Source organism: Trichechus manatus, unplaced genomic scaffold, assembly GCF_000243295.1.
Source record: "Trichechus manatus latirostris isolate Lorelei unplaced genomic scaffold, TriManLat1.0 scaffold00129, whole genome shotgun sequence".
Classification (NCBI taxonomy): domain Eukaryota; kingdom Metazoa; phylum Chordata; class Mammalia; order Sirenia; family Trichechidae; genus Trichechus; species Trichechus manatus.
Window position 1 is genome coordinate 6,275,165 of NW_004444065.1, and position 16,552 is coordinate 6,291,716.

A 16,552-nucleotide genomic window follows, 5' to 3' on the forward strand; every position below is an offset into this window, starting at 1 on the left:
TGACAATTATGGGTGATCAGAATGAGAAAGTTAGAAACAAAGAAGGATCAGTCCTTGGAAAATATGGCCTCGGTGACAGAAACAACACTGGAGATCACATGATAGAATTTTGCAAGATCAATGACTTATTCATTGGAAATACCTTTTTTCAACAACATTAACGGCAGCTGTACAACTGGACCATGCTAGACGGGAACACAGGAATCAAAACGACTACATCTGTGGAAAGAGACAATCGAGAAGCTTAATATCATCAGTCAAAACAAGGACAGGCGCCTACTGGGGAACAGACTATCAATGCTCATATACAAGTTCAAGCTGAAGTTGAAGAAAACTGAAACACATCTATGAGAGCCAAAGTACAACCTTGAGTATATCCCACTTGAATTTAGAGACCATTTCAACAACAGATTTCACACACTGAACACTAATAATCGAAGACTAGACAAACTGTGGGATGACATCAATGACATCCTACATGAAGAAAGGAAAAGACAAAAAGAAAAAAAAAAGACCAAAATGGATGTCAGAAGAGACTCTGAAACTTACTCTTGAACATAGAATAGCTAAAGTGAAAGAAAGAAATGATGAAGTAAAATAGCTGAACAGAAGATTTCAGAGGGTGACTTGAGAAGACAAATTAAAGTATCATTATAAAATGTGCAAAGATCTGGACTTAGAAAACCAAAAAGCAACAGCATGCTCAGCATTTCTGAAGCTGAAAGAACTGAACTAAAAATTCAAGCCTTGAGTTGCAATGTTGAAGATTTCTGTGGGCAAAACATTGAAAAACACATTAATATCGTGCACAAGTAAAATTTTGCTGAAGATCATTCAAAAGTGCTTCCAGCAGTACATCCACAGGGAACTGCCAGAAATTCAAGCCGGATTCAGAAGAGGGCATGGAATAAGTGATGTCATTGCTGACGTCAGATACATCCTTGCTGAAAGCAGAGAATACCAGGAAGATGTTTATCTGTGTTTTATTCATTATGCAAAGGCATTTGGTTGAGTGGATCATAACAAATTATGGATAACATTGCAAAGAATGGGAATTCCAGAACACTAACAAGAACAACATATATGCATAAATATGTATATGAAACAAGTATTTAGATTAAAGACATTTTAATCCCCTTCTACTTAACAATCATAACTTTTTCTTTAAGGGAAAATGGTTGTGTTCTGAAAAATGTTTTACCCTTTTTTTTTTTTTAATCCAATGTCCCACCTTGCCCTGAGTTTGAATAATTTTTTCAAACCTGGGGACCCAGATGAGAGTAAGCACGTTGAATAATGGATTCTAACCTTAGTAACTATCTTTTGTAATATAAATAAAAATGTACATACCCAACTGAATTTCTGGGTGGAGGGCTGTGGGGACCATGGTCTCAGGGAACATCTAGCTCAACTGGCATAACATAGTTTATAAAGACAATGTTCTACATTTTACCTTGGTGAGTAGCGTCTGGGGTCTTAAAAGCCTGTGAGCAGCCATCTAAGATACTCTACTGGTCTCATCCCTTTGGGAGCAAGGGAGAATGAAGAGAACAGAAGACAAGGAAAAGATTAGTCTGAAAGACTAATGGACCACAGCTACCAAGGTTTCCACCAGACTGAGTCCAGTACAGCTAGATGGTGCCTGGCTACCACCACTGAATGCTCTGACTGTAATCACAACAGAGGGTTCTGGACAGAGCAGGAAAAGGTTGTAGAACAAAATTCTAACTCATAAAAACAGACCAGATTTGCTGGCCTAAAGGAGACTGGAGAAACCCCAAGAGTGTGGCCCCGGGACACCGTTTTAGCTCAGTGGTGAAATCACTTTCGAGGTTCACTGTTCAGCCGGGGAGTGGACAGCCCCATAAAACCAAATGGGACTGATGGGGCACAGCAGTCCAGGGGCCAGGACTGGAAGGCAGAAGTGGCCAGGAAAGCTGGTCATAGGGAACCCAAGGTTGAGTAAGGATAGCGTTGATGTGTTGTGAGGTTGTTTACCATTGTCATAGGGCAACATGTGTACTAACTGTTTAATGAGAAACTATTTTGTTCTGTAAACCTTCATTTAAACTGAAAATAGCAGCACAGTTGGAAGAGTGTAGTTGATGTCACTGAACTGTACATGTAGAAATTTTTGAAATGGTGTATCTTTGGCTATGTATATTTTCACCAAAAAAAAAAAAAAAAATTCAAGAGGGGAGAGGGTTGACATGTCATGGGGCTGTTAACCAATGTCATAAAACAATATGTTGACTGACTGTTTAATGAGAAAATATTTGTTCTGTAAACCTTCACCTAAAGTACAGTAAAAAAAATTTAAATATATAGATATCATAATAAAAAAAACTGTACAGTAATGAATGCAACAGTGCAAGGCAAGAGTAATGCTGGCTGTGATAGTTAAGGTTATGTATCAGCTTGTCTGGGCCATGATTCTAAGTGGTTTGGCAATTATGTAATGATGTAATTTGGCAGTTATGTAATGATGCAATTTGGTAGTTAGGTAATGATTTGGTCATCCTCCGTTTTGTGATCTGATATGGTCATCCTTCATTTTTGCATAATGCCTATTTTTGTGTAACAACTTGGGCTTTATAACCTAACCATGTCTATAAGTGATATGTGGTGTATATGTGATTCGTTATTGGAAAAATTTTGGCTGGTTTTTCACCTAGAATGATTTCAACCACAAATAACAGAAAAGCCAATTAAAAGTGCCCCAAATAATTAAAGGTATATTATTTCAAAAAATGATAATTCCAGAGTGCTTAATTCAGGGTGATTTGACAAAGCAGTTCTCATAGTGTGGATCAGAGATACCTGGGGATCTTGGAAAAATGTTCAGGGGCCCATAGGATAAAAATTATTTTTATAGTAATAGTCAATATTATTGCTTATTTTGTTCTCTGTCTCTTAGGAGTTTACAGTGGACTTTTCCAAGGAAAAATAAGGAGCCCTCATTGCTCAGTGGTTAAGTACTTGGCTGCTAACCAAAAGGTTGGTGGTTGAAACCCACCAGCCACTTTGTAGTAGAAAGATGTGGCAATCTGCTTCTGTAGAGATTACAGCCTTGGAAACCCTGTGAAGCAGTTCTACCCTGTCCTATAGGGTTACTATGAGTCAGAATCGACAACAACGTGTAGGAGCCCTGGTTGTGAAGTAGTTAGCGTGCTTGGCTGCTAAATGAAAGGCCAGCAGTTGGAACCTACCAGCAGCTATGCAGGAGTAAGATGTGGCAGTCTACTTTTGTAAAGATTACAGCCTTAGAAACCCTATGAGGCAGTTCTACCTTGCTTTATAGGTTCGCTATGAGTCAAAATCAACTCAATGGCAATGGGTTTTTTTGTTTTTTTTTTTGAGTTACTTTATCTGTGACACTGCAACAGACTGAATGCACAAAAACCTATGAGAATCCAACAGTCTTCTTTTTAAGCCAAACATAGAAGAGATTTGCAAAATTGTAAAATAACGCTACCCCTCACACAAATATTTTGTTTTGAAAATATATATTTATAAAAACATATTATTCTTGATAACATGTAATGAATATATTATTTTCATTTTAAATGAATTAATAAATTGCATTTTTTTACTTCTTACTTTTAATTCATAATACAGTAAATATTGATAGACACAGTTCATATAAACAAAACCTTTGGAGTCCTCAATAATTTTTAATAGTGTAAAGCAGTTCTGAATCTTTAGAATTTGTGAGCCACTGGTCTAATGGTATCGCTGATAACCAAGGTGCTTTTAGTCTCTAGTTATGCCAGTAACATAGACGTTAGTAATCTCCCCCCACCCAAGTTCCCTCCCCATAGCTAGAAGACTACTACAATAATCTCAGCTATCACCTGCAGTTTTGTGATGCAGCAAAGAAGACAGGCAATTACACCCAAGTGCCTCTTTTTTTTTTTTTTTACCGGAGGCAAACCTTACTCAGGACTCCCAGTAGAATTCATCTCTTGTCCCATTGACTTGGAAAGGTCCATGTTAAACCAATCACTGTCAAAGAGAATAGTATGACTTTGATTGGCTGAGAGCAGTTGTGGTCCATTCCTGGGTAGAAAGGGATGGGAGAGCCCCTTGGCAAAATCTCAGACCAAGTGAAGGGAAGGGATAGAGGGTGCACATTCAAAACATATGTTGTTGTTGTTAGCTGCCAGTCATCTCCCTAATCATGGCAATCCCATGTACAAAAGAAAAAAAAAAAAAACTACATAGGAACTTTAAAAGCAGGGGAAGAGTACTATCTTGAGGATGGACTTGGATAAAGTGACCATGTCATTCACATCTGTTGTGCTGAATTTATTTCCAAAAATCTGGCAAGTGTTGGACACTCTGACCACCTCACATGTATGTGGCTATGGTCTATATTGCAGAGATCCTTGGAATTTAAAGGAGAAATTTTTAATTTGCATTTAGAAAATAATTAATATAGTAAATATAGCAGGCTTAGTGATTGAGTGATTTGAAAAAAAGGTAACATGAGAAAACTAGTTTAGTGATAGACACTCAGATACAAGGAATTAAAGCACTCAAACTTAGTAAAGCACTCAAAATAAAGGAAAGCCACGGATCTCAAAAAGCTATAAGTGTATTTATAAATGAATGTTTTATTAATTCCTTTAAAAAAGTGTATTTTCCACCATATTTAAAATCATATATATGAAAGTATGTACGAAGAGTAAAAGATGAAAAATAGTAGCAACTTATTATGTTAGTAGGAAACCCTAGTGGCATACTGGTTAAGAGCTTCAGCTGCTAACCAAAAGGTCGGCAGTTTGAATCTACCAGGCTCTCCTTGGAAACCCTATGAGGTAGTTCTACTATGTCCTATAGGGTCGCTATCAGTCGGAATCAACTCAACGGCAACGGGTTTGGTTTATTATGTTAGTATTATAGTTGCTAGTTATGTTTGTTTTCCCACCACCCATCTGTGGTGTCTTGGGTGTTGCTCCGATACTGGAAGCTATGTCACTGATATTTTAAATATCAGCAGGGTCACCCATGACAGACAGGTTTCAGTGGAGCTTCCAGAACAAGACAGACTAGGAAGAAAAGCCTGGCCATCTAATCCTGAAAATAAGTCAATGAAAACCCTATAGAACAACAGAATATTGTTTGAGACTTAAACACACTTAGAACACATCATCAGGAGGGACTGATTGCTGTAGAGAGATAGCATGTTTAGTAAAGCAGAGGGCCAGCAAAGGGAAGGAAAACCCTCAATGAGATGGATACAACGGACTTAAACATACCAAGGATCATGAAGATGGCGCAGACCCAGCAGCATTTTATTCTGGTATACTTGGGGTCCCCATGAGTCACAGCTGATATGACATCAACCAAGAACAATTTGTTTTACTTAAGTTTGATTCTGGATCTCTAAAAAGAAATGGATTTCATAAGATGTTTTGTCTACTTTTCCTGGTCCTGTGCTATATTTTTATGACTTCCTTCATATATGTTTCTGATCCTCATTTTCTAATTTTCTAATTATTAGCTAGAGAAAAAAATGACATTTGTGATTCTCAGAGATGTTAAACTTTACTTCAGTAGGTGTACTATTTAATGATTGCAACAATTATAATGACTTAAACTGTAATTTTTTTAGCAAGATATTTAAAAATGTCATATGCTAAAGAAACGATATTCTAGACGTCTGTCACAAACTGATGTGCATTACCAGTTCACAATCGTTTAATTAGTTTATTCATTTTAAGTGTGGACATATCTTTGACCTAGTAAGTAATAAAAATATTCTTGTAAATATTTGATATTGTCCTGAAAAGGTGGTGGTCTAAATTTTATTTTAAGAATAAAGACTCAAAGTCATCAGTATTATTGTTAATGTTTTTGAAAAAAAAATTAAATATTTAGAAGCATATTTAATTTTACTTCAAATACATAAGGATATATATTTTCTATAAAATTTTGGCTGGTCAGGGCTGATTCTCCTATTTTCAAGTTTAGTGTAGGCATTATTAAAAATTCTTTATAAACCTTTTGTTTTGTAGATTACACTTAGATAATACTGATATTATAATATACTAGATGAAATGTAAAAAATATTCATTAAATATCAATCTTTATATTTGGTAATATTTCAGAATATCTCCAAACATAACTATATTTTTGTACATTTTTCAAAATAATTTTGTCTCCTCATAAGTTCAAACTTGTACCTTTTTTTTTAAATTCAATTGACCAGTGTTTTGATTAGAAACAACACATTTCATTTAAGATAAAAATACACCATCTAAATTATGTCCCTACGCAAGAAAGTACATAACCAGATAAATCTATCATCGAATTGAAAATAATTATAAGAATGTAGTCAAATCAGCCAACTCAGTTGTATCTGGTGATACAATTCATGGTTTTGCCTATAAATATGAACTTACAGTTTATGTTTAGTTGTGTTTTCCAGAACCTGCCATGGGGAGATTGCTTTGCTGATTGAAAGTTAATATCACCCACACCTCCAGGGAAATTAGTTCAGTGTGGCAATGCACTACAGTAAGATTAAAATGAAATTTCAGTTGTCTCATAATACTTTTTCATAATGATCTGACAATCTAGTTAATACCACCAACACATTTTCTCTTCTAAAAACCTAACAGGTGTTTGATGAATTTTCTTCATCTGTTACAAATCAGTACTGATTCCAACTGGACATATTCCATTCAATAGAAAGACATTTTTTATGCTTGTAGATACTCTGCACCTACTCAAACAGTATCAGCTCCAGATCTGTCTTCTTCGTTGATACTGGCTGTTCTGTTCTTGACACATGGCCCATCTGATTCACGTTATTGTCGGTATAGAGCAAATTTATTATACAAATACTATTGCAACTGTGTAAAATTATCCAAATCTGTCTCTGTTGGCACAATGGCAGTTTTAGTGGGATTGAGAAGGAATAGATTAACAGAATGATATCTCAATTCTCTAAAAAGCTTTCATCAAAGTAAATTCTAACTATTTTAACATTAGAAATAGCCTTGGAATGAAGATTTCATACTTAAATTTTTTCAGTTTGAAAAATAAAATAGATTTTAAGGGTCAGGAGACCATTGGAGAATGTACTCATTATGTATTTTGTGGATAAGCTGTGCCTTATTACCCTTAGGAAATCTATAGTAGGAAAGGCAAAGTTAATGCCATGAAAAGAAATTTGCGTTTTGCATCGTCCATGAAAATTTAAATCAGTTGATATTGATTCCCATGAGAGAGGGAAAATGGAGTAAATGAAGTAGAATAAGAAGAGGAAAGAGTTCCTAGTTCCATTAGAAAAATGATATTCACAGCTAATATGTATATTTTTTCTTACTAGGAAATAAAAATAATGAAGTCCTGACTATCTTATGGCATTGTTGGAGCAATTATTTCCTTTCTTTTGGAAACTATGGGGATTGAAGGAAAACATTAAGTAGATATACTTTAATCTGTTTTTGGAAGTCAAAATATATAATTCTGTTTTTCAATAATAAGTCACCTACTCAAAAGTGATAAGAAAAAAAATCGTTAAGGTTGTGTAGCAACTTTGTTGGGCCATGATTTTCAGTGGTTTGGCAGTTATGATGTAGTTTGGCAGTCGTGTGATGATGTGATCACTTCCGTGATGAGATTTGGTATATAATGATTACCTCCATAATGGAATCTGCTATCGGTAGTCAATCAGTTGAAAGGCAGTTTCCTTGGAGGTGTGGCCTTCATTGAATATAAGTGGACATTCTGGCAAGGCTCACAGGCATTTGCTCTCTCTAGATCCTGCATCTGACTCCTGTTCGTCTGACCTCTAGTTCTTGGGACTTGAGTTAGCAGCTTACCTTCCATTTTGCCTGATAATCTTGGGATTTGTTGGTCTTTGCAGCCTGTGAGCCAGAGCCCTGTTGTCTGACTTGTCAATCTTGAGTTCTCCAGCCCCTGTGGCTGGATGAATCAAGAGAAGACTGCAACCTGACCCATGGACTTAGGACATCCCAGCCTAAGACACCTGGCATACTCACAATCTAGATTATTATTTTCTTAATACAGGAATTTCATAATACAACCAGTAGAATTCCAGTTACAAGAAGATAATAGCATTGGCATAGTTTTTGAATTTCTCAAATTTCTTCTTGAAAACTAGACTAAGCAATTAGATAGGAAAAAAAAAATAAGGATGAGATCATCAGCCAAAGGAGCTCATAGAAATTCCCCAGGAAGTCTAGAATATGGGTGGATGTTACTAAAACATCAACAACAGTAGGACTAACTCAGGATCAGCAGCTCTGTGGCAAGAATAGCTAGAAATTAGAGGTGATTGCTGAAAAGTTCAATTAAGCAAAGATTCCAGTATCATGGTCAAATACTCTAAAATAGAAAGGGCCTTGGGAGCCAACATGGTGGGATAGACAGAAGCACCATGCCATGCTTCTGCAGCAAAGACCAGAAGAGTAAAACAGACAAACGTCTATCCTGGAACCCTAAACATCAAATGAAGGGTTAAAGAACTAGATCAAGCACCAGATACAAGAAGAAACTGACAGAGAACAGAAAACTATGCAGTGGAGGTCCCCTGCCAGCTAACGTGGCACGATTTCATAATCTTGGAGCATAGCCACCAATGACCCTGGACAGGGAATATGAAAAGGCAACTTCAGCTGGAGCTCCCAATAGGAGACAAAGCACCAACTCTGCACATCACATCCTCTCCTTTCCCTACTGCCTCTCTGCAAAGCGTGCCAGGTGCTGTGACCTGACCCGTGCTGCATCTCCTGCCGTACCCTGCTGAGCACCATGCCCTGGAGTGGCAAAGACCAGACTTATGGGTCTGAAAGAGACTGGAGAAACCTCGAGAGTATGGCCTCCAGACACCCTTTTAATTCAGTATTGAAGACACTCCTGAGGTTCACCTTTCATCTAAAGATTAGACAGGCCAATAAAAAAAACTATAACGCATGTTGTTCAACCATGTATACAAGACTTAATGAGCACACCTGCCCAGGGGCAAGGACGAGAGGGCAGGAGGAGACAGGAAGACTGGATGAACGGAAAAGGGGAACCCAAGATCAAGAAGGGGAGAGTGTTGGTTGGCACGTCACAGCATTGGCAACCAATATCACAAAACAATACGTGTATTACTTGTTTAATGAGAAACTAATTTGCTCTGCAAACTGTCACCTAAAACACAATACAAAAAATAGAAAGGACCCAATTATGGTGGGTAATATATGTTCAGTTGACTTTAGAATGATAGGTAATAGTGAAAGAAATCCTTCTATGGTCTTTTTGAGGCTTAGTCAAACACTCACACACACACACACACACACACAGACACACACAGACACAAATATACACAAAATGTGTGTTTTGCTGTTGTGGCCATGGATTGATAAAACTGTGCTGAAGTTGTCCAAGTCTTTGAAGATTTCAGAAATATTGAACAAATATTTCCTTCCAAAAAGTTAGAGCCTTATGTTGAGGGAAATCTCCTGGAGAATAAATCAAATTTGAACATGCCAGGATAACTAGGTGTAAGAAAGAAAAAGTTCATATGGTAAAGAACAGAAAGATATTAAGAGGAAGCAGATTCCAGAACATACGGTAGCAACAATATAGTGTTTGACTGAAGGTGAGAGTACCACTACAGAAGGCAAGACTGCTAAGACTTTAAGTAACAAGGCTGAAGACAGAATGTCTTCCTGTTACAGGTTTATCTCTGTGGGAAAGAGAGGGCACTACACAAGCAGGGCTTTAAAGTAGTAAGAGAAGAGGAAATCTTAAGTCTTCAGCATGAGAAAACTATCATGGCCCATAATCTCACTCTCTTCAGAAAATTTCTGAGGGAACAACAAACTCATTTAAACATATGCAAAGAAAGAATATAATCAAATGTCACATAAGGATTGTTATAAGAGAAAAAAAAAAAAAGGACCCCCGGTGGCTCAGTGGTTAAGAGTTTGGCTGCTAACCAAAAGGTTTGCAGTTTGAATCCACCAGCCCCTCCTTCAAAAACCTATGGGCAGTTCTACTCTGAGCTATAGAGTGCTATGAGTAGGAATCGACTGGACGGCAGCGGGTTTATAAGAGAAAAAAGCTGACATGAAGTAAATAATTTTGTTAGAGGTATTGAAGATGTTCCTGTAAATAGTGGATGTAAAGCAGGAGATATTTTTTTATAACCTAATATTTCAAAATGAATGAAAAATAAATAAATAAAATCAAGCTTTGTAAAACAGCATAAATCATACGTACAGAATGAGGTCATCAGACAACAGATAAACATAAAATGAGAAAAATGGAAAACAAGAAAATATTAAAAAAGAAAAGTTCAGAAATGAAAACTAAATTAAAAGAAAGAGAAAATATAGACTACATAAAGCACTGTGAGAAAAATAGGGGATAGAATGGAGAAAAATAATGAATACTTAGAAATGTAGAGAAAGACAGGAAAAGGTTTCAAGAAAAAATAAGATAGGAAAATTTACCCAGCATGTTTAATTGGAGCCCCTCTCCTTCAACAACAAATAACACCTCCAAAAATAAAACCACAGACACACAAATATCAAGTGTAATAAATACATAGACCTAAATACAGGAAACTTGCCTTTATTTCAGAAACGTACTTATTGATAGGGCATACCAAGTGTACCACATAACCAACCTAGTATTGTCAACATTAAGACATATCCTAGTAAAATTATTAGAATTTACAAATAAGGTGGGGGGGGGTCCTTTGGGAATGCAAGCACAAATGCCAATTCTCTTACATTGGAAATAAAATTAGACTGACATTAAACTTCTCAAGAGCAACATTGCATTCCAACAACAATGGAGTAAAGAAAGAAAAATGATCCAAGTATTTTCTATTCATCCAAACATTCTTTGAGTACGAAGGACAAAAACAGTGAAAAACATCTAAAATCTTGTCTAATACTAGTTGTAAGAGGTCTCCCTGAAAAATAAAGAATTTCAAAACAAGATATAACTGAAACGGTTTGACATAAGGTCTGAGGTGAACACTGAATATATTTCAATGTAAAACTAAGATTAAAATTGAAGATAATTGTGAGGAAACAGTATGTAATATTAAATGATCCAGTAATGTAAAAAGAGTATAAATTACATGTATTTGGAGAAGCAAGTTAGAATGAAGTAAATGAATATCACTTTAAGGTGAAAAATTAAATAGTGGAAGTTAGATTATACTTAGTACGCTAAACAGAACAAAGAAAATCTCCTAATAAAAATAATATTGGTGATGAAAATTTGATAGTGAGAGTGAGGAAGGGGAAGAAGAATAAAAAGGTATTAACTAATTTTGTCATTCCTTGTATTATGTAACCCAGAATCTTTATTTACCAAATTCCAAAATATATATGAAAACAAACTAGAAATGGCAAAGAAACAAATCATACAGTAGAATATTCAGTACATATATAATATAATAAAATAGTATGATAAAATTAACAACACACATATCTGTTTTATCTATAATAATAAACATGCCAAAATATATTTTCAAGTTTGCTAAAAACATGCAATCCAAACATTTTCTGCAAAAAAAGAGAGAGAAATATCTAAAACAAAGTCATTCAGAGTATTTAAATGTGCAAGGATTAGTATAGATATATCTGACAAATACAAATGAAGAGAAAATAAGAGTCATAATATTCATATTTAATAAAACAGAATTCATACCGAATAAATGTGATAAACGGAAATAAATGTGATAAACACACTCTACTACTAAAGTCTACAATTCTCATAAAGATATAAGAATTATTATCTGTACGCAACAATGTGGCAGCAACATTTCAAATGAAAAATTACAGCAGATAAAGGAATAGACAAAAATATCCTAAAAAAGGAATCTATATTACACTTTCTATTACAAAGTTTGGAGCCCTGGTGGCACAGTGGTTAAGAACTTGGCTACTAACCAAAAGGTCAACAGTTCAAATCTACCAGCTGCTTTTTGGAAACAACTGTAGGGCAGTTCTCTGTCATAAAGGACTGCTACGAGGAGGCATCGACTCGATGACAACAGGTTCGGTTTTTGTTTTTTATTAGGAATGTTGATGTCACTAATATATAAAAAGCTCCTACAAAATTGTGAATATACATATACTTTACTTTCTGTAAGTCTAAAATTATTTTAATATAAAAAGTTATATATAAAATTTTTATGTTAGAGTTATATATATAATTTTTATATTAAAATAATTTGGGTTTTATAGAAAAGTTGCAAAACTAGCACACAGAATTTTTGTATTCCCCATATCCAGCTTCCCCTGATGATAATATTTTACATAACCATTTTACATAACATTAGTATAATGCTATAAATACATAGGTACTAATATTTTCTTATATTGTCAAAAAGAAACATTAGAATAATGAAACTAATAAACATGGCTAAAGATAGGTAGAGGGAATGAGTTGAGAAAGGAAGGGATAAAGATGAGAAGGAAGGAAAGAAAAACAAATGTGGCAGATGGTTGATAATTATAAAATCTGGGAGATGTATATATGAGAGTTAATAATACTATTTTCTCTACATTTGTGTATGTTTGAAAACTCATATAAAATGGCATAAACAATCAGCTCATTTCAAATTGATTGCAAACTGGTTATGGAAGGGGAATGGTTGGGGCTTTGGCATATGACATTGTCTGGTGACTTATGAGAGATTACAAAATCTCAGATGGTTCAATGTCACCACAACTGCTTCCCCTACAGTTGAGTCTGAGAGAAGCTGACATTCTAGATTCCCTAGGGGAGACTCCAGAAGAGACTCTGGAATGGGAAAGTTTTTAGGCCCATAACTCATTCCCTGGAGCATTACCAAACCATTCCAGTGCACATGACTTGTGATCCATCTTGGATGACTTTATGGTGCAAATGATTAAGTGCTTGACTACTAACCAATAGGTTGGTGGTTCAAACCCACCCAGAGTCACCTAAGAAGACAGGCCTGGCAATCTGCTTCCAAAAGGTCATAACCTTGAAAACTCTAAGGAGCAGTTCTACTCTGAACACATATGGTAACCATGAATTGGAATCTACTTGACTGCAGCTAACAACAACAACATGGCAATGAAAAGTTCAAAATCACTTTCATGTTGTTAAGAGTTAATAAAGAGTATAGGAAAAATATGAAGTAATTGATAATTATATCTGTTCTTAAGAATTAACTTTATCAAGACCACAGAGAATTTTGATCACTACTCAGAGGAAAAAAAAAAAAAAACAAGTTAAGTTTCATCTTCCTGTGATTGCTAGTTTCCCATTATTTACATTTAGTGAAAGCCCAAGTCCTTTCTCTACAATTCACAATCTTTAGTATTTTAGACCCTACTGCTTGAGCCTATAACCCAGAGCATGAATTGTATACTTGAGGCAGAACTTCATTTGCCACAGGCAAATATCAAATGTTCCAATTGGATTCAGACTTTAAATAAATTTATTTATGATGTGTACAAGACATGATTTAGCTGCAAATACACATTTCTGTGGTTAGATATAATTCTCAATAATCATAGTAATAAAATATCTAATAATTCAACTACTAATTAAATTAAAAATATTCTGAACTACCATTTCTTTGATAGGAATAATGTAAATATATGTGCACAGTTGTATAATAGTACCTATGGAAATTTAGCTAACATAAAAGTTGTATTGAAAATTATCAGATGAAGATGATTGCTAGTACTTGTAAAAATGCCTGTACATTTTCAGTGTTTCAGACATCTGCAATTTAAAAATATGTATCTTTACTTATAACATAGTATGTTTGTCTTATTATCAAAGCAATACAAATTTTCAGTAGAAAATTCAGTAACATAGGTTGGTATAAACAATGTTCACATTATCCATAATTTAATCTTCTGGAAAAGACTTTTACTAAATATCTGAACTTTACTAAATCAATGTCTATGAACCTCAGTCTACTCTGTTATCAAATGGAACTAATAATTGTGTGTCTATCTCATGGAATTGTTGGTATGATCAAATGAGATAACTCATGTGTACCACTTGACACAATGCATAAAAATATTACTAGTATTATCAATTTCCAATCTTTTCTTTGCTCTTTATTTAGTCAATATTTTATAATGTTGGTATCATAACATGCATAATATTTTCTAATTGTATTTAATCATCTAATAATATATTGTAATAGCTTATACGTATTTAAAAATACACAAGAATATAACTGTTTGACTTTATAAAATCCTGTTGTTGTTAGGTGCCATCAAGTTGGTTCTACACATAGAATATCTATGTAAAACAGAAAGAAACACTACCCCATCCTTCTCCACCCTTACAATCTTTGATATGCTTGAGCCCATTGTTGCAGCTATGGTGTCAATCCATTTCCCTAAAGATGCCATTTCCTTCCCCTTTTTTTTGCTGACCCTCTACTTTACCCAGCATAATGTCCTTCTCCAGGAACTGGTCCCTCCTGATAACATGTCCAAAGTACCTGAGATGAAGCCTCGCGATCCTTGCTTCTAAGGAGCATTCTGATTGTACTTCTTCCAAGACATACCTGTTCTTTTTTCTAGCAGTCCATATATGTCCAATATTCTTCACCAACAATATAATTCAAAGGCATCAATTCTTCCTTGGTCTTCGTTATTCATTGTTCAGCTCATGCATGCATACGAGGCAACTGAAAGCACCATTACTTGGGTCAGGCACACTTTAGTCCCCAGAGTAATATCTTTGTTTTAACATTTTAAAGAGGTCTTTTGTAGCAGATTCATCCAATGCAATACAACCTTTGATTTGTTCACTGCTGGTTCAATGGGTGTTAATTGTGGATCCAAGTAAAATGAAATCCTTGACAACTTCAATCTTTTTTTAGTTTATCGTGATGTTGCTTATTGATTCAGATGTGAGGATTTTTGCTTGCTTTATGTTGAGAGGCAATCCATACTGAAGGCTGTAGTCTTTAGTCTTCCCTATCAGTAAGTGCTCCAAGCCCTCTTCACTTTCAGCAAGCAAAGTTGTCTCATCTGCTTATTGCAGGTTGTTATGCCTCTTCCTCCAATTCTGTTGCTGTGTTCTTTATATACTCCAGTTTCTCAGATTATTTGCTCAGCATACAGACTGAATAATAAGTATGGTGAAAGGATATAACCCTGACACACACCTTTCCTGATTTAAACCACTCAGTATCCCCTCGTTTTGATAAAACGACTGCCTCTAGGTCTATGTACAGACTCTTCACGGGCACAATTAAGTGTTCTGCAATTCTCATTCTTTATAGTGTTACCCATAATTTGTTATGATACACACAATTGCATGCCTTTGCATGGACAATAAAACACAGGTAAACATCTTTCTGGTATTCTCTGCTTTCAACCAAGATCCATCTGACATCGGCAATAATATCCCTGGTTCCATGCCCCCTTCTGAATCTGGATTGACCTTCTGGCAGTTCCCTGTAGATGCACTGCTACCACTGCTTTTCAATAATCTTCAGTAAAGTTTTACCTCTGTGTAATATTAACGATATTATTCGATAATTTCTTCATTCTGTTGGATCTCTTAAGAATGGGCATGAATATGGATCTCTTCCAGTCAGTAGGCTTTTTCCCAAATGTCTTTACATACGCGAGTGAGCACCTCTAGTGCTACATTCTTTTGTTGAAACATCTCAATTGTTAGTTGGTTAATTACTGGAGCCTCATTTTTTGCCATTCCCTTCATTGCAGCTTGGACTTCTTCCTTCAGTATCTTAGGTTATAGGTCATATGCTACCTCCAGAAATGTTTGAAAGTTCACTAATTCTTTTTGGTACTGTGTGTATCCTTCCATTTTCTTTTTATTATTATTATTATTATTGTACTTTAGTTGAAGGTTTACAGAAAAAATAGTTTCTCATTAAACAGTCAGTGCACATATTGTTTTATGACATTGGTAAACAACCCCACTACATGTCAACACTTTCCCTTCCTGACTTTTTTTTTTTATGAAAATATACACCATTTCAAAAATTTCTACATGCACAGTTCAGTGATATCAATTACCTTCTTCCAGTTGTGCTTCTATTCTCACTTTAGATGAAGATTTGCAAAACAAAATAGTTTCTCATTAAACAGTTAGTACACATGTTGCCCTATGACAATGGTTAACAACCTCACTGCATGTCAACACTGTCCTTACTCAATCTTGGGTTCCCTATCACAAGCTTTCCTGTCCCCTTCTGCCTTCTAGTCCTTGTCCCTGGACTGTTGTGCCTCATTAGCCCCATTTTATTTCATGGGGCTGTCCAATCCCAGGCTGAATGGTGAACCTCAGAAGTGACTTCAAAACTGAGCTAAAAGTGTGTCTGGGGGCCATACTCTCGGGGTTTCCCCAGTATCTTTCAGGCCAATAAATCTGGCCTTTTTTGTGTCTGTGTTAAAATTTCGTTCTACATCCTTCTCCAGCTCTGTCCAGAACGCTCTATTGTGATCCTGGTCAGAGCAGTCAGTGGTGGTATCTGGGCACCATCTAGTTGTACTGGACTCAGTCTGGTGGAGGCCTTGGTAGCTGTGGTCCATTA